General features: G+C 41.3%; 1 long non-coding RNA gene across 4 annotated transcripts in view; it reads right to left on the bottom strand.

Moving 5' to 3' along the window:
* Positions 1-392: 392 nt before the first annotated feature.
* Positions 393-25,236, bottom strand: part of LOC118615523 — a 53,846-nt gene continuing 29,002 nt past the window's right edge. For 3 of the 4 annotated variants that reach the window (XR_004956443.1, XR_004956441.1, XR_004956440.1), the window contains exons 5-6: positions 3,509-3,677; positions 393-1,134 (exon numbers count right to left, since the gene is read on the bottom strand). This is a non-coding gene — a long non-coding RNA (uncharacterized LOC118615523). The remainder of the gene's footprint in view (positions 1,135-3,508; positions 3,678-25,236) is intronic. The other variant, XR_004956442.1, reaches the window with a different exon arrangement.

The raw sequence follows: 25,236 nt of genomic DNA, 5'->3' as shown, positions 1-25,236 counted from the left end.
TATCTTCAGATAGAGTGGGGGACAGAGAGAGAGAGAGAGAGAGAGAGAGAGAGAGAGAAACATGGACTTGAGAGAGACTCCAACCAGGGCCAGGAACTGAACTGCAACCGAGGCACGTGTCCTTGACGGGAATCCAACCCAAGACTCTTGGCCTGTGGCCAACGCTCTACCGCTCAGCCAAACTGGCCAGGAGGTAATTTTTAATTACAACTTTATTTGCTACTTATTTGGTGTCTCCCATGAGACAAGAAGCTCAGTGAGAGCTGGAATCAGGTCTGTTTTGTCCACCTTTATATATATACCAAGTACCTAGCGTATGCTCCGCAAGCACACGGGGAATAAGTACATTAATTGGAATAACTGTGCTGGTGCACTGTCTCTACTTACCAGCGGGACTGGCGGTTCTGCTGCATGAAATGTGCTCCTTACGCCGGGAAACTGAGGCACAGCCCCCATCGCGCACTGGTGAAAGCACCCCCTCTGAGCCCCAAGCTCCATTTGCTTTGTGATGGGCGTCTCCACGGGCCGGGGGAGGAACTATTTCCGAAATTAAACAGAAGACAGAACAGGTGTCCTCGGTGAACGCGGCTCAGCACCTCCAGCTGCGGTCGGTCTGTGTCACCACCAAGGGGAGAGCTTGGCCTCGTGTGCTGGCCGGACCTTCGTCCACCCACCGATCCCTCCGGAGGGGACTTGGCCGCGTTAGGAAGCAGGTTTCTCCATCCTAGATCGGCGCCGACAACATGCACATCGGCAGAGCTTGCTCTTGTCGGGACGCCCCAGGCAGGGTGTTGCGGGGGAATGTTCTTCCGTAACTTTCTAACCTCTGGACAAAGGCAGGCACGGGAGTGCCTGGTTTACAGTGCGTCGCCTTTAAAGGTTTTCTTGGGGAAATTTAGGTTCCGGAAGAAGAGTAACAAAAATGAAAAGGGAGATTTCACTTGAAGGATTTTAATTTCACTGTGAAAACCTGACAGTTGAAACAGGAAGTATTCCGATTTCAAGCTTTGCACATGACTGTCATTGTAGTAACAGGATTACTGGCATCTGGGGATATAATCCTCTTTAATTAGCTGAGTTGCAGAATCCAAGATGGACCGTGAGACAGGAGGTACATTTTTCAGAGAGTGTGAGCTAAGAATTAACATAAACAATAATGTGTGAACTCATTTCCAAATCTCTTCTGATTATTTTTTTAATGTTTTCCCCACGGGAGATATCATTGACCTTAGATCTGGCTTTTAAACACAGTGAATTAATGGCATAAATAATAAAGTTCGGGGCATAGAATTGGGAGAGAAAAAAACAACCTATAGTAATTGAAACTCTTGTAATTGCAAGAAACCTCAAAACAAACTAGATTAAGCAAATGGGAGATTTCTTGGAAACAAACGTGGGTAACTTACAGACTCAAAGAGGAAACAAGACCTGGAGGAACAAAATCAAGGAGTAACTCACCCATCGACTCTTCCTGCCTCTCATCAGTCTCTCTTTCTCCAGGTGGTAAGAGACAGAACCAGCAGCTCTGAACCACATACTTTCAGCTTTCCCACAACAGAGAAAGAAATTTTCCCCCATGGAGCCACTTAGGGGAAAAGTTCCAGAGAAGTGTTCGGATTCGCTGAGCTGAGGTTAAATGTCCACCCCCCGAGCAGTCAGTGTCCAGGTGGATGTGCTCATCTAACTGGGCAGGGGCTGGGTAAGGGCACAGCCCTGAGGCAAGGCGGAGGAGGGGTGCTATGAGTGGAAACCCTAACAGACTCTCAGGATTGGAGTGAATAAAAGAAGCCTCACTTTCCCCAACAAGGGCTAAGAGAGGGGTACTTTTGTTAGAAGAAGTAGGGAAAAGGAGCCGAGTAGACAAAAGCACAGCATTATCTCACTTTCTTTCCACATCTATCCCCCAGAGAAGAAAACTGGAAGTGAGGGGAGGGGAGGAGAGAGGAGAAGGGAGAAGAGTTTTCATTGAAAACAGCAAGCTTTCACCTGGCTGGTGTGGCTCAGTGGTGGAGCATCGACCCCTGCACCAGGAGGTCGCCGGTTCGATTCCCGGTCAGGACACGTGCCCAGGTTGTGGGCCCGATCCCCAGTGGGGGGCGTGCAGGAGGTGGCCAATCGATGTTCTCTCTCATCGACGTTTCTCTCTCTACCCTTCTCCCTTCTTCTCTTTCTAAAATCAATAAAGAAAAATAAAATAAAATAGCGGGATTTCTATACAGAGACTTTACAGGAGTTACCTGTATACATTTCTCAGTGCACCTTACATTTTTAGAAAAGGGTATGGTGAGCAAAATAATGGCCCCAAAGACGTCTAAGTCTTTATCCTTGGAAATGTACGCGTGGAAAGGAGCTTTGACAATGTGGCTGCGGTGTGGCCTCGAGAAGACCCTTTTCCAGCTGTGGTGAGGGAGACATGATGATGGAAGGAAAGTAAGAGGTGTGTGAAGCTGTTGGCTTTGAAGGTGGAGAAAGGGGAGCAAAGTCAGGCGGCGCGGGTGGCCTCTAGAAGCCGGCCAAGGAAACATCCTCTGCGAGAGCCTTTGGAAGGAACCTCGCCCTGCCTACAGCCTGTGACTTCAGCCCGGTGGGACCTGTTGTCAGACTCTGGCCCATCCAACTGTGTAATAAATGTGTGGTTTTTTGCACCACTGAGATTGTGGTAATTTGCTGTTGCAGTAGTAGAAAACCTGACATAAGATGGTCTGAGACCTAGAGTCTATTAATATCACTTTCGTCCAATCACAGAAAAATTGTAAAAGAGCTGTGCATGGGGTGGGAAGGGTTTTTCAATGTCTATTTAGAAGATTTTCCTATGAATTCGTGAGATGTGAGGGCATAAACTACACCGTGTTCTCGCGTGGTATAGTCCCTCATGTCAAAAGGTCAGTGTATGAATGTAGTTTGTTTTTTCTCTCCTGCCTTTTTCTTCCAGGGAGCCTAAGTATGAAAACATTCCAGAAAAGGAAGGTGAGCCTGTAAGTACACTCCCACTGGGTTTAGATTTCAGTCCTTGAGGGACAAGTTTCTGCTTCTCCTGTAAGAAACTTCAGGGAGCAGGAACGTGAAGAACTGAGTCTGTCTGGTGGACAGGAGCGGGGCAGGCAGTGAGGCAGCCCTGCGGAGCCTGGACCGCCTAGACCGAGATGCAGATGTGAACCTCTGCATCTGTCAGGTCTCTGACGTCGGCAGGAATGCTCAGATCGCTGTAGGCAGGGACAACTGAAACCACACCTGTCCTCAAGAGAATTCCCACTGTTATAGGAACACAACTGGGGCTGTGGTAGAACAGAAATCCTGACATCGGCAGCACTTCCTTCTTTATTCCAATACCCAGTAAATAGATAAGTTCCCAATTTAGTCAGTTGTGGGTGGACTAACCAGAACGGAAGTAAACCATGTGTAAATTACCTAAGCAGATGTCATGGAATACTAGCTCCTCAGGGCAGGGACTGTTCTGTTCCTTGCTTTCTATTCAATGCCTGGCAATAGATACGTATTATATACACACCTGTTGACTACATGAGGAACATTCCAATCTTCTCATGGCTTCAGCAGATGCCAGGAGGTCCTGCTTGGCTTGGAGTCGTCCTGATAGACGACAGTCCTGACCCAGTTCATCCAAAGAACAGCCAGCTTCAGAACAGTTCTTCCTTCTGCCTGGTGGTGCATACCAGTCACTTAAAATGAACAACAACGCTACAGCTGTTATAAAGACACACACCAGTGTCTGCTTATCTCCAAAGGAAGCTGGGACAGGAGATGTCTAACATCAGCTGCGTCGAAGTCGTCATCGTGTTACTGGATGAATCTTTAGTGCCACCCAAATGGAGAGCAATAGCTGCCCCACCTTGGGCCTTTGTACCAACTGTTCTTTCTACTTGGAAAACTCTTTCCCAGAACTTCACAAAATCACTCCTGGCTTAGCTTAAATGTCACCTTCTCAAAGAGGCCATCCAACCTAAAGCAGGACCTCGGTCGTTCTCTGTCGAATCACCATGCTTTATTGCCAGCTCATATTCTCGTGCGTCTTTGATTTGTTTTTGTTTGGTTTGTATCTGTCTTCCCACTAAAATGTAGCTCAAGTGAAATAACAATGTACACTGGCCTCGCAGAGTTGACTTTCAAGGAATATTGGTTTACAGAAAAGGGCTATTCAATTTAGTAAGCTTAATCTTTTGAATAAAAAATATTGGCAAATACCATTTTAAATTCTAAGAAGAGATATAATTTATTATTCCATAAATAGCAAGACACATTTTTCCATTTTATAGTAAGAAATATATGGGGAGGGTGATAAAGATAAAACCTTAATGTTCTTCAAAGTCACAGGAGGGAAATGATAAATAACACTATGACTTTGTTTAATACAATTATTTAGATGAATTAAAAATGACTAAATGTTGCCAGGATTTGTCACTAAAAGCATTCTAATTCCTTCTTAAGATTCAGAAACATATGAAAATATTCCTCGTTTTGTTTTGTTCTTTTTGCAGGAAAAAAAAGTCATGTTCGTTTCCAGATTCAGGAGTGTTTCACGAACTAGCACAGTGTAATGAGCCCATCTTGTGGCCTTTTATAATATTGCCGCTTTTAAAGTGAAATGTATTTGTTAACTATTGGCTTAAACATTTATTTTACAAAAGACTTTTGAGCCCTTCCTGTGCACCAGGTGTTATGCTGACTGCTGAGAATGCAATGATAAGAAACGTAAGAAAAGACAAGCTCCTTGCACTCAATTCATATGAATCCAAAGGAGAGAGAAGCTTTTAAGCAGAGATCATTCTAGGATAGGTAAGTGCTACTACACAAAAGTATAATTAAGTTACTACACCAGAGTTAAGTAAAGTGTCCCCAGAATTCAGAATAAAACTTGTATATCTACATTTTCAGGAATAACTCTGAATGCTAAAGAATATATGTATCATCAGAGGTTGGGTTAAATATTAATTTCCAGTCTACAGATTTTTTAAACCTAGTGAGCCCACAGAAACCTAAGTGCATCTGGCTCCCATTTAAATCACCCATTCTCAGAGTGTAGCAAGTATATATTTAAAAATAGCTCCTATGTGTGTTCCCTATTGGTAAACAGTTTTCCATCTCCATATACCCACTGACAAGCATAGCTTTAAAGAAATGGAAAGGCACTTACATAAATCAAGCACTTCTAAAAATCTGAGAAAATAAGGAAGTTGAACCCTTAACACTTTAAATTTGCTAGACTTCTCTCTCTTACTGGAATATAATTTCCTGTGCTTTATGTTGGCTTTTTATGTCTGATAGTGAAGCAGAAAAACCCGAAGAACAAAGCCGCAAGCCTTCTTGGACAAAAGAGTGTCCCGCAGCCTCATGGGAAAGGACTCTAACAGGTACTTTAAACCGACACTTCAAATGATTGACTCTGGGGTACAAATTTTTGAGCTGATATTGTTTAGAAAACTACCAGTAGGCTAATTACCAGAACTTTTTTCTGTGAAGCAGAAGATTTCAGAAAAGCAGACCCCCAACCTAAGATCCAGTGGAACAAAACCTACATAGAGTTGAATAAATTGATGGGGGAAATTCTACTGTAGTAATTGGAATGTTGTTTTTGTTATAATGTTGCATTTTCTGGATAGATGAAGTATGACCCTGGATTTGCTAGCCAACCCAAGGAGGCATATGTGAACTCTGCTGCACCTATGTAACAAACAAGGCTAACCCCAGTGAGCCCAGCCCCTCACGTGAACCTTGAGAGATTAAGAATCTTTGAGAGTATTATGATCATCAGATGGGGACATTGTAAGAAAATTGTGAAAGATACAGGAACGGGCAAAGGAAGATTAATGAGCATCTTTTCAGTAGAACACAAGGCATTGTCTAGTGAATGCCTCCAGGTTATGATTGCTTGGGAGTCTGCCCTTTTCATGGTCTCTAACTGAACTATTATACAAGTCTGTCTAGTAAAAAAGAACTGCTAGTATGTAAGTGACTCTTATCCAGAGAGATGTAAATGAATTTTGAAAAGTACAGTTGATTTCACTACTATCATCACCCCCTTCCAAGAAAGAACCTATGTCTATCTATTAGCAAATTCATTCCTGAGTTTCCGATTGCCACCCATTTTGTTTTACATAGTACTGGTTTCCTTATTAATTAAATAAAATGTCTGAAACGTGTACTTTTTATATTTGTACAAGAGCTATGATGTTGCCTCTTATTAAAAAAATTATTTTTTAACATAAACATGTTACAAATTCTTATACTTTAAATTTTATTTCAAACTTGCTGTAAGAAGGAGGGATTTCTAAAAGAACCAATTCAGTCCTGGCCGGTTTGGCTCAGCGGTTAGAGCGTCGGCCTGCGGTCCACAGAGACCCGGGTTCGGTTCCTGCTAAGGGCATGTACCTTGGCTGCAGTTTGTCCCCGGCCCTGGTTGGGTCATGTGGGTGGCGGCCACTCGATGTGTCCCTTTCACATCGATGTTTCTCTCTCTTCCTCTCTCTCCTTCCCGCTCTATCTGAGTAAAAAATGGAAAAATGTCCTCGGGTGAGGATAAATAAATAAATAAATAAAATAAAAGAACCAATTCAAGGATTTGTGTCCTGTTAGTGATATTTTATAGGATTTTTAAAAAGAGTGATTAGATAATCATTGTGAGACTAGATATAAAATAATACCTGATTAAGGATCATTAAACTCCTCGCAATACTGCTTAAAAGTTGTTAGGGTGCTTCCATGATTCATTATCAGGCGGGGTCTCCCAGAAGAGGCTCTCAAATCTATCAGTAAAACTGCTTTTGAGCATCTGATGAGAAATGTTCATTATTTCCAGAAAGGTTTGTAGACTACATTGCTCCACACTAAGTTTGGGAGTGATTCTTTCATGTCATGAACATTGTTAGAAGAACCTGAGATTTGCTCTATTTTTAAGTTTAATGTATTACATTTACAAAAGTGAAGTACTTAGGGGATTGTTGCTTTAAAAGGTTGTAGTTTGGCCCTGGCCGGTTTGGCTCAGCGGTTAGAGCGTCGGCCTGCGGTCCGGAGAGACCCGGGATCGGTTCCGCTAAGGGCATGTACCTCGGTTGCAGTTTGTCCCCGGCCCTGGTTTGGTCGTGCGGGTGGCAGCCACTTGATGTGTCCCTTCATGTCGATGTTTCTCTCTCTCTCCCTTCCTCTCTCTCCCTCCCACTCTATCTGTACAAAAAATGGAAAGGTATCCTCGGGTGAGGATTAAAAATAAAAATAAAAAATAAATAAATAAATAAAAGGTTGTAGTTTGCCCTAGCCGGGTGGCTGGGCTAGGAGCGTCCCCTGTACACCGACAGGTTTCAGGCTCAGTTCCTGTTCAGGGCACACACCTGAGCTGTGGGTTTGCTCTCCAGTCGGGGTGTACCCAGGAGGCAGCTGATCCATGTTTCTCTCTCACATCAATGTTTCTCTCGCTTTCTTGCTCTCTCTCTCTAAAATCAATTTTTTAAAAATATATCCTTGATTTAAAAAGAAAAAGAAAAAGAGCCCTGGCTGGTTTGGTTCAGCAGTTAGAGCATTGGCCCACGGAGTCTTGGGTTCAATTCCGGTCAAGGTCAAGTACTTCGGTTGCAGTTTGGTCCCCTGCCCTGGTCAGGTCCTACAGGAGGCAACCAGTCATTGTGTCCCTCTCACATCAATGTCTCTGTCTCTGTCTCTCTCTCTCCCTCCCTCCCTTTCTGTCTGAAAATTAATGGAAAAATATCCTTGGGTGAGGGTTTTTTTAAAAATTTAAAAAGAGCCCTGGCCAGTTTGGCTCAGCGGTTAGAGCATCAGCCCACAGACCAATGAGTTGCGGGTTCATTTCTGGTCAAGGGCAAGTACCTATGTTGCGGTTCGTTCCAGCCCTGGTCGGGGTCATGCGGGAGGCAACCAGTCAATGTGTCCCTCTCATGTTAATGTTTTTCTCTCTCTCCCTTTCTCTCATTCTCTCTCTCTCCCACTCTATTTGAAGATAAATGGAAAAATGTCCTCGAGAGAGGATTAAAAAAAAAATTTAAAAAGAAAAAGTCATAACTTGCCTAGTCTGGCATTTGAAGTACTTAAAAGGAAAATCAAATATATTAAATTTATTAAAGGCAATTTAAAATGTTTCAGAAAATATAATTAAATATATAAATGAGATTAATTGGTAACCTGCAAATTAAATAAACAAGAAAGATTTTAGAAATATTCAAAATATGTTAAATATAAATATTTTTAAAATATATAATCCTTTCCACAGTCAAAAAAAACAATCTTAGAGAGCTAAAACTCAAATTGACAGTCCAAAGCGAAGGGCACTGCATAACAGAAGCCACGATTATCAATTATTAAAAATTAAATTGAAGAGCCCTGGCCGGTTTGGCTCAGCGGTTAGAGCGTCGGCCTGCGGTCCTGAGAGACCCGGGTTCGGTTCCCACTAAGGGCGCGTACCTCGGTTGCAGTTTGTCCCCGGCCCTGGTCGGTTGTGCGGGTGGCAGCCACTCGATGTGTTCCTTTCACATCGATGTTTCTCTCTCTCTCTGTTCCTCTCTCTCCCTCCCACTCTACCTGAACAAAAAATGAAAAAATGTCCTCGGGTGAGGATAAAAAAATAAATAAAATAAATAAATTGAAGAGAAGAGGAAGCATCAGTGTTTCCCTTGTAGTGTTGTAGCTCACTGTCCTTAGACTCCAACTTGTCTTTAAGCTGCCCTAATTAACAACCTCAGAGACAGCAAGATGAACAATGGGGAATGTTATAGAGGGCTTTAGCCCCATAAAAATTAACTAGAGTTTGACCTTCACTGGGAATTTGAAAAGCAACATCCTTCAGGAAAAGGGAGGACAGAAACGGCCCCAAGGCCAGAGTGTCCTGCATGCTCTGTAAAGAAACTGATAGGGAGAAACTGAAGCTCCCTTTACCCCATAAAACTGTAACTGTTCAACATGTGTGTATTGCACCTGACTGACCGCTGATATCTGTCTCGAATTTGTTAGTTTTTAAAACTTGGATAATAGAATAAATAGCAGGACAGATAGCTGACCCAGTTCACCCAGTTCCCTTTCTCCTCAGCTCCCCCCCCCCCCCACCTCCGTTCCCTCCTGCTTATCGCTGACTGCCTCCGCTTCTGTACAAGCAGCTTGCTTGCTCTGCTAAACTCTTGAATGACCCCTGCCCTATATAAGCAACCCTCCCCCTGAGCTCGGGGCTGCAGTTCTCCTCTGTGTAGGTTGGCTGCAGTCCCTGCGCAGGTAATAAAACATCCCCCAAAACTGAAAAATGGAGTCTGAGTGTGGTCGATCTCCTGGGTTACAACAGTAGTAAGGGAAATAATGCTGTGTTTTGAAACATCTGTTTCAGTTAAGTGTGTTTGTGCCTACATGTGTATTGATCACAATATAAAATGTATTTTTTACTGAGGATACAGTCAGAAAACTTTGAAAGTCCCTAGTACAGAAACGTCAGTACCTCCAAGTAGCTCAGACTCCCTGTTGAAGTATCAGCTGCTGAGGACATCTAGAGCCTCCGGAATACCACGAGATTTCATTCAAATTATACAAATTCCATTGGGGGGAGGGGAGAAGGCTGTTTTCTTTCATTCTTCAGCCATTAATAATTGCTCAATCTAGCATGGTTTGTCTTGACATTTCATTCACTTTAAAACAACTGGCTCCCTAATAAACAAGCCAAGGCATCAAAGGGAGGACACGCTGTATCTCTTCATAGATTTGCTCACTGTATCTATTTTCCATTCATTCCCTAATGCAATGAAAATCCACTTATCCCTGCCTGGCCAATGTGGTTCAGTGGTTGAGCATCAACCCATGCATCAAGAGGTCACCAGTTTGATTCCCAGTCAGGGCACATGCCCAAGTGTGGGCCAAATCCCCAGTAGGGAGCATGCAGGAGGCGGCCAATTGATGTCCTCTCTCATCGACGATTCTGTCTCTCTCTCCCTTCCTCACTCTCTAAAATCAATAAAGAAAATAAATTAAAAAAAGAAAATCCACTTGTCCTGAGAGCCCATTCCCCAACCCAAACCTCCTCTTGCAATCTGCCATCAATGATCTACTAGTTGGTCTCCTTTTCATCTTTGTCCTATTTGAGCTCTGGGGTATTTGATTCTATTAATCATCCCTTTCTTCTTGACATTCTTTTCCTCCTGTGCATCCATGGTACTATTATGATCAACCTCCTCTCTCTTTCTCCATCCACCCAACCCTTCCTGGTCTTTAAGGCTTTATCTCAAGCTTTATTTCTCATAAAGACTTCCAGAACTTTCCATATCACACCGATCTTTCCTTTCTCTTAAGTACTGTAACTCTTCTTTTTATATACATATCATGTTATGTTATATATAGCTCTTTATTTTCTCATTCTGTGTGTGGCAGAATTTTAAAACATAAAAACAGCTAATTAGGTCATAAGCATCTTATCACTAAGACTCCTTAGATGCACATTTCATATTTTAGGGTGACCTTTTCTTGATGTTGCCCTTACTCCTAGGGACTCAGAACATTTCTTAGAGTGGAATTGTTATCTCCAGAGGTTACGTTTTTTTAAATGGTAAATTCCTACTCAATCTTCAGGATTAGTTCAAACTTCATTTTCTCAGCGAAGGCTTCCCTGATACCACCTCCCCTAAATGATTCATTACCTCCTCTTCTATGTTCCCAGCATGAATATTTCTCACAAATCATGAATCGCAGCACGCTGTCTTGATTTGTTTAAATATCCACCTTGCCCGCTAGATGTGGGCTATTTGATGGCAAAAATAGAGTCTCTATTCATTCCTGTATCATGGTGTCTGGCACCCTACCTGCACTCATTGCATCAGAATTCCCCAGCCAGAGAGGCAACTTCCATTCACGGTCCATCAGGGCTGGTTAGGTAGCACTTACAGATGCCTGGGTATCCAAGGACTCTCTGAATCATTTAACAACAACAAAAATAAACTTATCCTTTAAGACAAAACAAACAAAAAGCCCTATTTTTGTCTTGTTTTAAATAAAAAAAAAAAAACAAAGCCTTGCTTATTCTTTATTAATTTATGTGGTCTGAAACCAAGCTAGTCTGCAAATGAAGTTAGAAAAATTTGTTCACAGAAAGACATTGTTCATCTTGACATTTCATTCAGCTTTTATAACTTTTGTTTGCAACTGAGGAGTTCAATTGAATCATAAGTTATAAGCTTTTCACAATAATAAAGCGTTTAAAACTCAAGAGCAAAAGCCATAATAGAGCTCTAAGAATTTTACAATTTTAAAAGAAATGTATAAATTTATCAGTTTCTAAAGAATAGATCTTTGCAACGCCAATGCTCATCACAACACCTGATTCATATTAAGTATCCCACAGATACTTGTTAAATTTCCTCTGAATGCCTGAATAAAGAAGAGAATGGCCCTGGCCGGTTTGGCTCAGTGGTTAGAGCGTCGGCCTGCGGTCCTGAGAGACCTGGGTTCGGTTCCCGCTAAGGGCACGTACCTCGGTTGCAGTTTGTCCCCGGCCCTGGTTGGTGTGCGGGTGGCAGCCACTCTATGTGTTCCTTTCACATTGATGTTTCTCTCTCTCTCTCTCTGTTCCTCTCTCTCCCTCCCACTCTACCTGAACAAAAAATGGAAAAATGTCCTCGGGTGAGGATTAAAAAAAAAGAAGAGAATGAAGGAATGGGTGAGTATGAGAGACATTGCCTGGGGAAGCTATCAGAGGGAGCTAACTAAGACTATTTTAAAATATAAAGATTTCATTTGACCACAGAATCTTTTACATTTCATCAAGAAGTGCAGTTCGTGTCCCAACCCCCTTGAATCAGGGCTGGTCAGTGACTTGCTTTGACCAATAGAATGTGGCAAAGTAAAGCTAGTCACTTCTAAGTTTTGGGACTCAAACTTTACAATTCTGTTGTCACCCTCTTGAATGTGTGCAGGGACTAATTAAGAAACCCAGGTTATCCTACAAGAGCAGACATATAAAGCCCCCAGCCAACAGCCCAAGTTAACAGTCAGAATACTCCCAGGAGAACAGCCAGATCACTGCAGCTACACCAGTGACCCCAAGAAAGGCCAGCAGAACCACGCAGCTGAACCCAAATTGCAAAATCATAAGTAAATCAGTTGCTCTCTTAAACCTCTAAGTTCGGGGTGCTTTATTATACATCAATAAGTAATTGATACAAAAATGTGTAACTAGACTTGAGGTGCTAACTTAACAAAACATAAACATGTATCATTGTATTTGGGATCATATGATAAGCAGAGGCTAGACAAGGAACAGGGGTGGTTGGAGAAATGGTGAACCAACTGTTAGAGAGTTTGAGAAAGGTGTTGGTTGTTACTGGAGTCTGGGAAAATGGAAACCCATGGCATATAGTAACATTTTTTAAATGTTACCTGAAGTCACTTAAAAACTAGATAATGTATCTAACAAATATGTGGATCTAGCTAATGAGTTAGACAAAATGTTGAAAGTGTCAATGATCTTCCTTAAACTACATATGATAAGGCACAAGAAGAGAGATTAGAAAGAAGGAATTGACCAGTCTGCAAACAGAGTAACAGGAAACAGAGAGAGTCCTGGATTTGCTAGTTTGGAATATAAAACTATTTCTCATCCCAAGTTTCTCCAGCAAAATAAAAAATTTTAAATAAGAAATTACCTCAGGGGGAGAAAAAAAATGGCGGCGGAGTGAACGGAGCTACACAGACCGTCTCCCAGAACCAAACTGGAATTACAACTATAACACAGACAAATTGATGGGAAAAAGCAACAGGAAAGCAGCTTGCGAGGACCATACAACGAGGGACACTGACTCCATCCCGGTAGGCTTGCGAAGGCGCGAGACGGGGCTGGGAGCCCACGGTCGGCAGCTCGGCAGGGCCTCAGCTGGGAGCAGCGCCCTCGGGTTACACTCCCAGGCGGCCCCACAGCGCAGCCGGGACAGAGGCTGAAACAGCCACAGCCACTCACCTTGGGCTCCGCAGAGGGAAGGCAGACTGGACTGGAACTGTGTGGGGACACTCGGGATTTGTAGGGCACCCAGAGTGTTTGGGGAGTGCCAGCCACCCAGGACGGTGGCCACATTGCTCCTTCCCAGGGCTCTGAGGAGAGGCAGCAGCCCCTCCCTCGGAGATCCAACCCCACCCTGTGGGCCATTGAAGTGCTAATTGAGGCTCATTAACAACCAGCATCTGCCCCACCCTCGTGAAAGCGCCTTGTGCTGAGCACCTGAGGGAGTTTTTCAATCAACTGACAACCCAAAACTCTTCAAGTAACCTGGACTGCTACCCTCAGGCAAAAGCTAGAGGATAACAGTAACTTTCCTGGGCTGGCAACTTTAACCAGCAAAGTAAGACTTGACAGTGGTGTTTAATGTGGGTCCTTCCTCGCTCATCTAAACATAGGAGAGGGAGCCACAAACAGCAGAACACCAACACCCACAGGGAAAACTTGACAGGCTCCAAAGCCCACAGTGATAGTCAAAATGGTGAAACACAGAAACAGAAGCCAAATGAAAGAGCAACAGACCTCCACTGAAGATGAGATCAATGTGGAGCAATTAGGCATGTTAACAGAGCTAGAATTCAGAGCCATGATCTTGAGGAAGCTGAACAGCATGAGTAAGGACATAGAGACACTGAAAATAAGCCAGATGGAAATTAAAAACCATCAAGAAGAGATAAAAAATGACATATCAGAAATGAAAAACACATTGGAAGGTTTAAAAAGCAGAGTAGAGGAAGCTGAGGACCAGATCAGTGAATTAGAAGACAGGGTAGAGCCCTGGCCGGTTTGGCTCAGCGGTTAGAGCATCCACCTGCGGTCTGGAGAGACCCGGATTCGGTTCCCACTAAGGGCATGTACCTCGGTTACGGTTTGTCCCCGGCCCTGGTCGGTTGTGCAGGTAGCAGCCACTCGATGTGTCCCTTTCACATCGATGTTTCCCTCTCTCTCTCTTCCTCTCTCTCCCTCCCACTCTATCTGTACAAAAAATGGAAAAATGTCCTCGGGTGAGGATTAAAAAAAAAAAGAAGACAGGGTAGAAAAAAATCAACCAATCAGAAAAACAAAAGGAAAAAACTATTAAAAAACAGGAAGACAGCTTAAGAGAACTGTGGGACAACTGGAAACATAATAATATTCGCATCATAGGAGTCCCCGAAGAAGAAGAAAATGAGCAAGGGATAGAGAATATATTCAAAAAAATAATGACAGAAAACTTCCCTAATTTGGTGAAGGAAGAAGGCATTCAAGTTCAAGAAGCACAGAGAGTCCCAAGTAAGAAGAACCCAAACAGGCCCACACCAAGACACGTAGTAATTAAAATGCCACATTAAAGACAAAGAGAGAATCCTAAAGGCAGCAAGAGATAAGCAACAGGTTACCTACAAAGGAAACCCCATAAGGCTCTCAGCTGACTTCTCACAAGAAACACTACAGGCCAGAAGGGAATGGCATGAAGTAATCAAAGTCATGAAAAACAAAAATCTGAATCCAAGACTACTCTACCCAGCTAGGCTATCATTCAAAATAGAAGGTCAAATAAAGAGCTCCCCAGACAAAAAAGGGCTAAGGGAATACATTAGCACCAAACCAGCACTGCAAGAAATGTTAAAAGGACTGCTATAATTAGCAGTAGAAATGGGAAGAAAAATGGAACCACACTAAACAAAAATGGCAATAAATAAGTACATATCAATAATCACCTTAAATGTAAATGGATTGAATGCTCCCATAAAAAGACACAGAGTAGCTGATTGGATAAGAAAGCATGACTCATCTATATGTTGTTTACAAGAGACCCACCTCACAACAAAAGACTCACATCGGTTGAAAGTGAAGGGATGGAAAAAAATTTTCCAAGCAAATGGAAAGCAAAAAAAAGCTGGGGTAGCAATTCTCATATCTGATAAAATAGATTTCAAAACGAAGACCATAACTAGAGACAAAGAAGGCCACTACATAATATTGAAAGGATCTATCCAACAGGAAGATATAACCTTGATAAACATATATGCACCCAATATAGGAGCACCAAAATATATTAAAAATCTTCTGGAGGACTTCCAAGGAGAAATCGACAATCATAGCAGGGGACTTCAACACCCCGTTGACAGCACTGGATAGATCCTCTATGCAAAAAATTAGCAAGGAAATAGAGACTCTAAATGAAGCACTAGACCAAATGGATTTAATAGATATCTCCAGAGAATTACACCCCAAAACTACAAAATACACATTCTTCTCAAGTGCACATGGGACATTCTCAAAGATAGACCACATGATAGGACACAAACTAAATCTCTACAAGTTCAAGAAGATTGAAATCATATCAAGCATCTTCTCAGATCACAATGGCATGAAACTAGAAATCAATTGCAACAAGAACATGCAAAGACATTTCAACACATGGAGGCTAAATAGCATGTTATTAAATAATGAATGGGTCACCGAGGAGATCAAGGAAGAAATTAAAAACATCCTGGAAACCAATGAAAATGAACACACAACAACACAAAATCTATGGGATGCAGCCAAAGCAGTTCTGAAAGGGAAGTTCATAGCACTACAGGCCTACCTCAAAAAACAAGAAAATTTTCTAATTGACTGTCTAACCTCACAACTTAAAGAATTAGAAAGCAAACAAAAAGAAAACCCCAGAGCAAGTAGAAGGAAGGAAATAGTAAAGATCAGAGCAGAAATAAATGACATAGAGACCAAAAAAAAAAAACAATTCAAAGGATCAATGAAACAAAGAGCTGGTTTTTCGAAAAGATAAACAAGATTGATGGACCCTTCACTAGACTCACCAAGAAACAAAGAGAGAGAACCCAAATACACAAAATCCGAAATGAAAGAGGAGAAGTAACAACCAACACCACGGAAATATAAAAGATCGTTAACAACTACTATGAACAATTATATGGCAACAAATTCGACAACCTAAGCGAAATGGACAAATTTCTAGAAACACACAGACTCCCAAAACTGGACCCGGAAGAGACAGAAAACTTGAACAGACCAATAACAACTAAGGAAATTGAAGAGGTAATCAAGACTCTCCCAGCAAACAAAAGCCCAGGCCCAGATGGCTTCACGGGGGAGTTTTACCGAACATTCAAAAAAGAACTAACACCCATTCTCCTCAAACTATTTCAAGAAATTCAAGAAGAAGGAAGACTTCCAAACACGTTCTATGAGGCCAGCATAATTCTAATTCCAAAACCAGAAAAAGACACTACGAAGAAAGAAAACTACAGGCCAATATCCCTGATGAACATAGACGCCAAAATCCTGAACAAAATATTAGCAAATCGGATCCAGAAATACATCAAAAAAATTATTCACCATGACCAAGTGGGATTCATTCCAGGGATGCAAGGCTGGTACAATATTCGCAAATCAATAAACGTGATACACCACATAAACAAAATGAAGAATAAAAACCACATGATCATATCAATAGATGCTGAAAAAGCATTAGACAAAATCCAGCATCCATTTCTGATAAAAACGCTCAGCAATGTAGGAATAGAGGGATCATATCTCGACATAATAAAGGCCATATATGAAAGACCTACAGCCAACATCATACTCAATGGACAGAAACTAAAAACATTTCCATTAAGAACAGGAACAACACAGGGATGTCCACTTTCACCACTCTTATTTAACATTTTACTGGAAGTCTTAGCAACAGCAATCAGACATGAAGAAAAAATAAAAGGGATCCAAATTGGAAAGGAGGAAGTGAAACTGTCATTATTTGCAGATGACATGATATTATACATAGAAAACCCTAAAGACTCCATCAAAAATCTACTAGACTTAATAAACGAATTTGGCAAAGTAGCAGGATACAAAATTAACATCAAGAAATCGACGGCATTCTTTTTTTTTTATTTTTTTTATTTTTTAAATCCTCACCCGAGGACATTTTTTGTTCAGATAGAGTGGGAGGGAGAGAGAGGAAGAGAGAGAGAGAGAAACATCGATGGGAAGGGACACATCAAGTGGCTGCCACCCGCACGACCAACCAGGGCCAGGGACAAACTGCAACCAAGGTACGTGCCCTTAGCGGGAACCGAACCCGGGTCTCTCTGTACCGCAGGCCGACGCTCCAACCGCTGAGCCAAACCGGCCAGGGCTCGACGGCATTCTTGTACACCAATGACGAACTCACAGAAAGAGAAACTGAAAAAACAATCCCATTTACCATCGCACCAAAAAAATTACGATACCTAGGAATAAACTTAACCAAAGAAGTAAAGGACCTATTTGCAGAAAACTACAGGTCATTGAAAAAAGAAATAGAGGAAGATATAAAAAAGTGGAAGCACATACCCTGTTCATGGATTGGAAGAATTAACATAATTAAAATGTCCATACTACCCAAAGCAATCTATAGATTCAATGCAATCCCCATCAAAATACCAACGACATATTTCATAGAACTAGAACAAATACTTCAAAAGTTCATATGGAACCAAAAAAGACCCCGAATAGCCACAGCAATGTTGAAAAGGAAGAACAAAGTAGGTGGGATCACAATACCAGATATCAGGTTATACTACAAAGCGACTGTAACCAAAACAGCCTGGTACTGGCACAAGAACAGGCATATAGACCAGTGGAACAGAACTGAAAACCCAGAAATGGACCCAAAGCAATACGCTCAATTAATATTTGACAAAGGTGGCAAGAGCATACAGTGGAGTAAAGACAGCCTCTTTAATAAATGGTGTTGGGAAAATTGGACAGCTACATGCAAGAAAATGAAACTAGACCATCAATTTACACCATACACAAAAATAAACTCAAAATGGATAAAAGACTTAAATGTGACCCGTGAATCCATACAAATTCTAGAAGAAAATGTAGGCAACAAATTTCGGACATCATACGGAGCAGAGTTTTCACTGATACATCACCTAAGGCAACAGAAACAACGGAAAAAATGAACACATGGGACTACATCAAACTAAAAAGCTTCTGCACAGCAAAAGAAACAATCATCAAAATGGAAAGGCAACCCACTGTATGGGAGAACATCATTGCCAATGATGTATCAGATAAGGGGTTAATTTCCAATATATAGAGAGTGCTCATACAACTCAACAAAAGGAAGACAAAGAACCCAATTAAAAAATGGGCAGAGGACCTGAATAGACACCTCTCCAAACAGGACATACAAATGGCCAAGAGACATATGAAGAAATGCTCAACATCACTAATCATCAGAGAAATGCAAATTAAAACAACAATGAGGTATCACCTCACACTTGTCAGAATGGCCGCCATCAACAAATCTTCAAACAACAAGTGTTGGCGAGAGTGTGGAGAAAAGGGGACTCTAATACACTGCTGGTGGGAATGCAGACTGGTGCAGCCGCTGTGGAAAACAATATTGTGTTTCCTCAAAAAATTAAAAATGGAACTGCCATTTGACCCAGTGATCCCACTTCTAGGAATATACCCTAAGAAGCCTGAAACACCAATCAGGAAGAATATATGTACCCCCATGTTCATAGCAGCACTATTTACAATAGCTAAGATCTGGAAACAGCCCAAGTGTCCACCAATAGACGAATGGATAAAAAAGCAGTGGTACATATACACAATGGAGTACTATGCAGCGGTAAGTAAGAAAGATCTCTTATCCTTTGAGACGACATGGAGGGACCTGGAAAGTATTATCCTAAGTGAAAGAAGCCAATCAGAAAAAGACAAATACCACATGATCTCACTTATATACGGAATATAATGAACATAACAGTCTGAGGAATACAGTAGACCCAGAGACATGGAAGTAGGGCACAGACTGACATCCCTCGGAAGAGGGGGTAGGGGTGGGTGGGAAGAGATAAACCACAGAACTTATATGCATGTATGCATGATTAATGGACTTGGACAACTAAGCCGGGGACGGGGAGGGGCGGGGGTGGGGTGGGGGGTGCCAATGGGGTAAAAAAGGTAAAATATCTGTAACAAAAAAATAAATTAAAAAATTAAAATATATATATATATACAAAATAAATAAATAAAAGCCCTAAAAAAAAAAAAAAGAAATGACCTCAGAGTAAAAATCAACTGAAGGGTGTGGCCATAAGACTCTTTGCTAAGACCTCAGAAAGATTTAAGATGGTACCTACAAGATACTCTCAATTACACAAATGGCTACTATGAATCTTTTTTTTAATTTTTTATCCTCACCTGAGGAGATTTTTCCATTTTTTGTTCAGATAGAGTGGGAGGGAGAGGGAGAGAGAGAGAGAGAGAGAAACATCAACGTGAAAGGGACACATCGAGTGGCTACCACCGCACAACCCAACCAGGGCTGGGGACAAACTGCAACCGAGGTACATGCCCTTAGCAGGAACCGAACCTGGGTCTCTCTGAACTGCAGGCCAATGCTCTAACCACTGACCCAAACTGGCCAGGGCTACTATGAATCTTAAAGGTGTCCATCCAGCAAGAGAGCTGTCTCAAATCATGGACAATATTCCATTTCAAGCCAAACTGGGTGTACTTCAATCCAGTTCTGGCACTAACCACCTGAAGTTAACACAGATCCCACAAGTTAAGGGCTCAGTCTCCTACAAGATTGCCCTCACATCAGATGCCAACTGCAAGTTCAGGGGTTCCCCAGGACACCACACTTCTGACCAAATGGCTGCAAGTCCAAGGGTTCTCATGACCCCCTGAGATTCAATAATTCACTAGTATAATTCACAGAACTTAGGAAAGCACTGTATTTACCACTATAGCTTTATAATAAAGGATACAACTCAGACTCTTCCTAAACTTATAAAACAGAGTCCAAAACACTCATCACTCATCATTCTATATTCTAAAATGTCACTGTACTTCTTAATATTCTGTAATATTGTATTTCCCTTTCAGTTCCAGAAAATAATTTGGCACAAGTATGAACATTTTCCAAATTAATTTCAACTTTCATAATATAATCAAAAGGTCATGTTTCCATTTGTTTATTTTGTTCACACACTCCTAGATTAAATAAACTGTACGTACAGTCTCATATTAGGTGTGATCATATCTTCTTGGAACATCAAAATTTTTTGTTGTTAGGTTCTACATATATCTTTTAGAGTTATTGACGTAAATGAAAAAGAGTATAAGAACTTTTATACCTTTCCTGATTTGTGTTTGTTTTTTTTTTTATCTTCACCCGAGGATATTTTTCCTTTTTTTTTTTCTTGTACAGATAGAGTGGGAGGGAGAGAGAGGAAGGGAGAGAGAGAGAGAAACATCGACGTGAAGGGACACATCGAGTGGCTGCCACCCGCACGACCAACCAGGGCCGGGGACAAACTGCAACCGAAGTACGTGCCCTTAGCGGGAACCGAACCTGGGTGTCTCCGGACCGTGGGCCAACGCTCTAACTGCTGAGCCAAACTGGCCAGGGCCCTGATTTGTGTTTTTAAATATTCTTAGAGAGGTCACCTATGATACTTCCTCCAGGAAATACCTCTCACATTCATTTATTCCTTCAATGGCATTTTTAATTATTCATTCGACATCCACTTATTGAACATACCTAATAATACTAGGTATCTGAAGGGCATTGGGGATGAAAAGATGTTAAATTTTATCTAACTAGTTTGAAAACTACTATAACTATAAAGTTCTAAATAAGAGCCCCACTCAGACTCTTGTAGTTAAAAAAAAACGGGGGGGAGGGGAGGTTAGCATTATAAATAACTTACAACTTATTCATTCAAAGTATTAAATTATAAACAAAAGCTTTTTTCCCCACTCATTATTTAGGACATGTTCTCCTAGTATTATTTTATAACAATTCCCACCTAACAAGCTGAGCTTCTTTTGGTGTCAGTTAGGATTGTGTTCATCTCTGAGTGACTAAAATCTTGACTAGCAGTTGTTTAGTCACAGGAATTTATTTATCTCAGGCCCAGGAAGCCTGGCGCAGGCGGTCCAAAGGCTCAGTGGTGTTATTAGCAGCCTCCTCCCACCTGCGGTGCCAGCACCCTCCACGGGGAGGTTTCCTGTCCACGCGTGCAAGACAGCTGCTGTACCTGCAGGCAGCTGCTAGGAACCATCTCAACCAGAAAGAAAGGGGAAAAGACACACTTCTATTTCACTTACCACATGGCTCACCCTAGCTTCAAGGGAGTCTAAAGAACACAAACCTTTAAGAGTTTCAACCACTCTAATAGAAGGGGAAATACCAAAGGGGATTATAAAAGAATGTGGTGTAGCCAATCTATAACATCTGCCACCCTCGTCTCAAGGAGTTCTTCTCAGTGTCCCATGCCCCACAAGTCCACCTCACTCCAAAGCAGAATCACTTTAGGGTGTCATATTTCTCAGGTTCGTTGGAGTGAGAAATGTTTGAGAGACATATTATTCTGGAGAGAAGTAGTGAAAAGTCTAATTCTTTTTTCTTTTCTTTTTATTTTTTGCTTTTGAAATAGTTTGAATACCTGATTCTTAACACTGGAAGTTCAGAGAACTTAAACTCACCTCCTGAGTTCTAACCTATAAAGTACTCTTACAAAAAAAGTATAACTATAGAATCTATTTTATTCAAGTTTGACAAATGCCCAGTCACTTTAAAATTCAGGTCTTCCTATTAACAGTGAGATTTGAGAGTGAAGTGGACTTGAGACCTGAGTAGGCATCTACTAACACCCTGAGCCTGGTCCTTACCACTCAGCCATGCAGAGAAGCAGAACCAAAGAGCAGATCTGAAGCCGACCGCCAGGGCCATCGCTCTCGTCCCAGACCCCACTCAGCGCAGCACACGGGGCGAAGACGAGGCCACTCAGCACGCGGCTCACAGGACGAAGACAAGGCCTTGAAAGACAGTGGCCAACTCTCCCTGACTCAGAGGAAAATGGCCACGTCTCTTTCAAATTCTCACATAGTCAGGAATACAAGAAAAGGAAAGAAATTAAGAGTCTGGGGTACCTTAATTCAGGCTAAATCCTATTTCCCTATTCTCCAATCCACTAAGCAAGAACCATCCGATTAAACAGAATTATCAGATTATCCCAAATTAATCAAAGTATGTCCTTCAACTAAAAAGCCAGAAAGAGAGAGAGAAGCTTCCCTGCCAAACAGGTGCCGCCAGGGCAGGGATCAGAAAACTGGAGCCTTCGGGTCAAATCCATGTAGCCTTCCGTTTTTGTAAGGTTGCATTGGAAACAGTCATTTACTTATCGTAATGGCTGCTTTCAGTGCTACAGTGATCAAGCTGAGCCTTTTCATCCCATTTTACAAATGAGAAAACCAAGTTAAAGAATCACTCAAGAGCATCCTGCCAGGACAAAGAAATTGTGTGTGTTACTCCCACAGAGCGTCAAGAAGACCTCCAATTTGTCATGAACACAATTCTAGCAGTCAGAGAATTTTTGCAAGTGTTTAATATAAATCTCTTTTCTTGAAATTTAATCATGTTCAAAATGAAATTGGAAAACTTGTTCACCAAACCATTTCATAGTAGCATATTTCTATTTTGCTATTCATTCCACTAGCTTATTTTCCTTTTTTACTATTCTATTATTTATTGTCAATAATAAAATTTAGTACAAATTCACAATATGTGAAAAGTGACCAGCAGCAAAAGAATATAAGAGCTGTAAAACTCTACAAAATCATGAAAACGTATTCATGAGGAATGGCAGACAACAAAAGATAATTTCATCCTGGTAATCTGAGTGAATGCCGTATGTCCTAGATTCAGATTCTATTTTTGTTAAAGCAGTCATCCAAGTGTGAAATTATGGAGAATGCTTATAGTACATGAGCACTCCTGAATTTAATTGGGAAAATGTAGTTAATACTGTACTGTGAACAATCTACGATGAAGAATTTGGTGGAAGGTAAAGACTTCATTCAGCATTTAAATAACTCCCTTTGATAATCCTTAACTTAAAAATTCTTAAAAAGTGCTCCCTGGCTGGTTTGGCTCAGTGGTTAGAGTGTTAGCCCACAGACCAAAGAGTTGTGGGTTCAATTCCCAGTCAAGGGCGCGTATCTCAATTTCGGGTTCAATCCCCAGTCCTGGTTGGGGTCGTTTGGGAAGTAACCAATCATGTTTCTCTCTCTCTCTCTCTCTCTTTCTCTCTCTCTCTCCTTCCCTTTCTCTCTCTTTCTCTCCCTCCCTTCCACTCTATCTAAAAATCAATGAAAAATATTCTCAAGTGATGAGGATTTTTTAAAAATTCTTTTTAAGTGCTTATTTTTTGATAACTCCAATGAAACTTGCCTCAAAACTCTTCCTTTTAAGTCACCTAACTATAAAGCAGTGATTGGAAAAATTAGTATAACTTTTTGATGAGTTGTCTCTTTACTCCCTATATTGCATTTTCTACTGTAGGTTGGGGTGATGGAAGCAAACAAAAAAAGCAATTACAAATGAAGAGGATGGTTTCTGTTTCAGCGGGGCCTCGGTGCTTCTGGGCAAACCTTTCATCTGTCTCTCGTTGAACCCTGTTTTGATTGTTCCATCACAGCCAATCCAGAATCCCAAAACTCTTTATTGTATGCCTCACTCAAGCTCCCTCAAGAGATTTTACCAGGTAGGGTATATATTGCAAGTGACTTCACCAAGAACAGCATTATTAGAAAGAAAAAGGATTTATTGGAGCTCATGTAACTGAAAGAAGATCTGAACAGGAGACATCTCTGAAAGAGCAAGAACCCAACCAGCTCGAGACATTATTGCCATCAAATGACTCAGCTCTAACTGCCTCCTATCACTCGGAGTCTTTACAGAAGGTCTAACTTTGGAAGAGTAAGAACTGGTTGTAGCTTTGCTCACATAGAGGACAGGGAACAATGTGAGTTTAGAATGGGATGGGAATAGTATCGAAGTGTGGCTGCTTGAAAAATAAGTAAGTGCCGGCTGGTGTGGCTCAGTGGATTAAGTGTCGTCCCTTGGACTGTTCAATTCCCTGTCAGGGCACAGGCCAGGGTGGTGGGCCCAATCTCCAGTAGGGGGCGTGCAGGAGGCAGCCTATGGATGTTTCTCCCTCACCTTGATGTTTCTGTAGGTCTCTCCCTTCCTCTCTTTCTAAAAAAAATCTATAAAACCATATTTTTTAAAAAAATAAGTAACATGTAATCTTTGTAGAGAAAGCTGGGGGAATAAGCATGAACTTCCATCAACATAATGACATTCTCACCCACTCAAAGAAAACCATATACATCCCTACCCAGACATTACCCTTTCCTCTTTTGTAAACCAGTATTTCCCTTCTTCTGTCCAAGCTGAATATCTCCCAAAGTGCCTAGAGGTTATACATACCAATCTCTCCATTTGCCATCTCTCCAGTATCTTCCAAAATCTCTCTCCTAGGACACTTCATCTCACCACATAAACATGACTAAATCTCTCCCACCCTAAAAATAATTCCTTTTGTCCTAGTATCTTCTTGGCCAACTCCTTCTTCCTATAGCCAAGCTCCCAAGAAGAGAAGCCCACTGAATTCTTTTTGTTGTCGTTGTTGTTAGAAATATATTTTAATTACTACATATTTTTCTATGTTATATATATATATACCCACACACATCACATATAACACATAGGATATATTTCTTTTTTTTTTATTTTCTTTTGAAATTATTTATTTATTTATGTATTTAACATTTTATTTTATTTTTTTCACTGTTTTACTTTTTGCCCACTGAACCCTTGACTTCCTAACCTCCAACAGCATTCTGCTTCAGCTGACACACACTCTCCCACTGAAACTGAACTTTCCAAGACATAAATGTCCTCTTAACTGCCCTCTCTAGAAGACACATTTTAGCCCTTGCTTTTGTGAGCAAGAATAACATAGTGGTTTAAGAACATCAACTTTGCATCACTCTCAGGGTTCACAATCTTGGCTCTGCAACCTACCTTAGGTAAGTTATTTCATCTCTGTTTCTTTATCCATAAAGCATGATTAATTGAAATACCTAGATCACAGACTTGACTTGAGGAGCTAATACATGTGAAATACTTAAAGCATTGCCTGACCTATGGTGACTGCCATGTAACTGTTATTTATCATCATTATTTAACTGGGCCTCTTTTTACGGCATTTAATAGTGTTAATAATATCCTTCTTGAAATCCTCAATCTCTTTGGCTTCTGTGGTATCATTCTTTTGATGTGTGCATCCTTCTCTGTCATCTTTTCAAGCTTCTCTTTCATTATCTGACTCTTAAGTACTGATGGGCCCCAGAGTTATTCTGGATTCTCTTCCCATTTGGCACATTATCTTCGG

Source organism: Molossus molossus, unplaced genomic scaffold (genome assembly GCF_014108415.1).
Source record: "Molossus molossus isolate mMolMol1 unplaced genomic scaffold, mMolMol1.p scaffold_m16_p_4, whole genome shotgun sequence".
NCBI lineage: Eukaryota > Metazoa > Chordata > Mammalia > Chiroptera > Molossidae > Molossus > Molossus molossus.
Note: the sequence above shows the minus strand (reverse complement) of the source record. Positions and strands in the feature narration are given on the sequence as shown.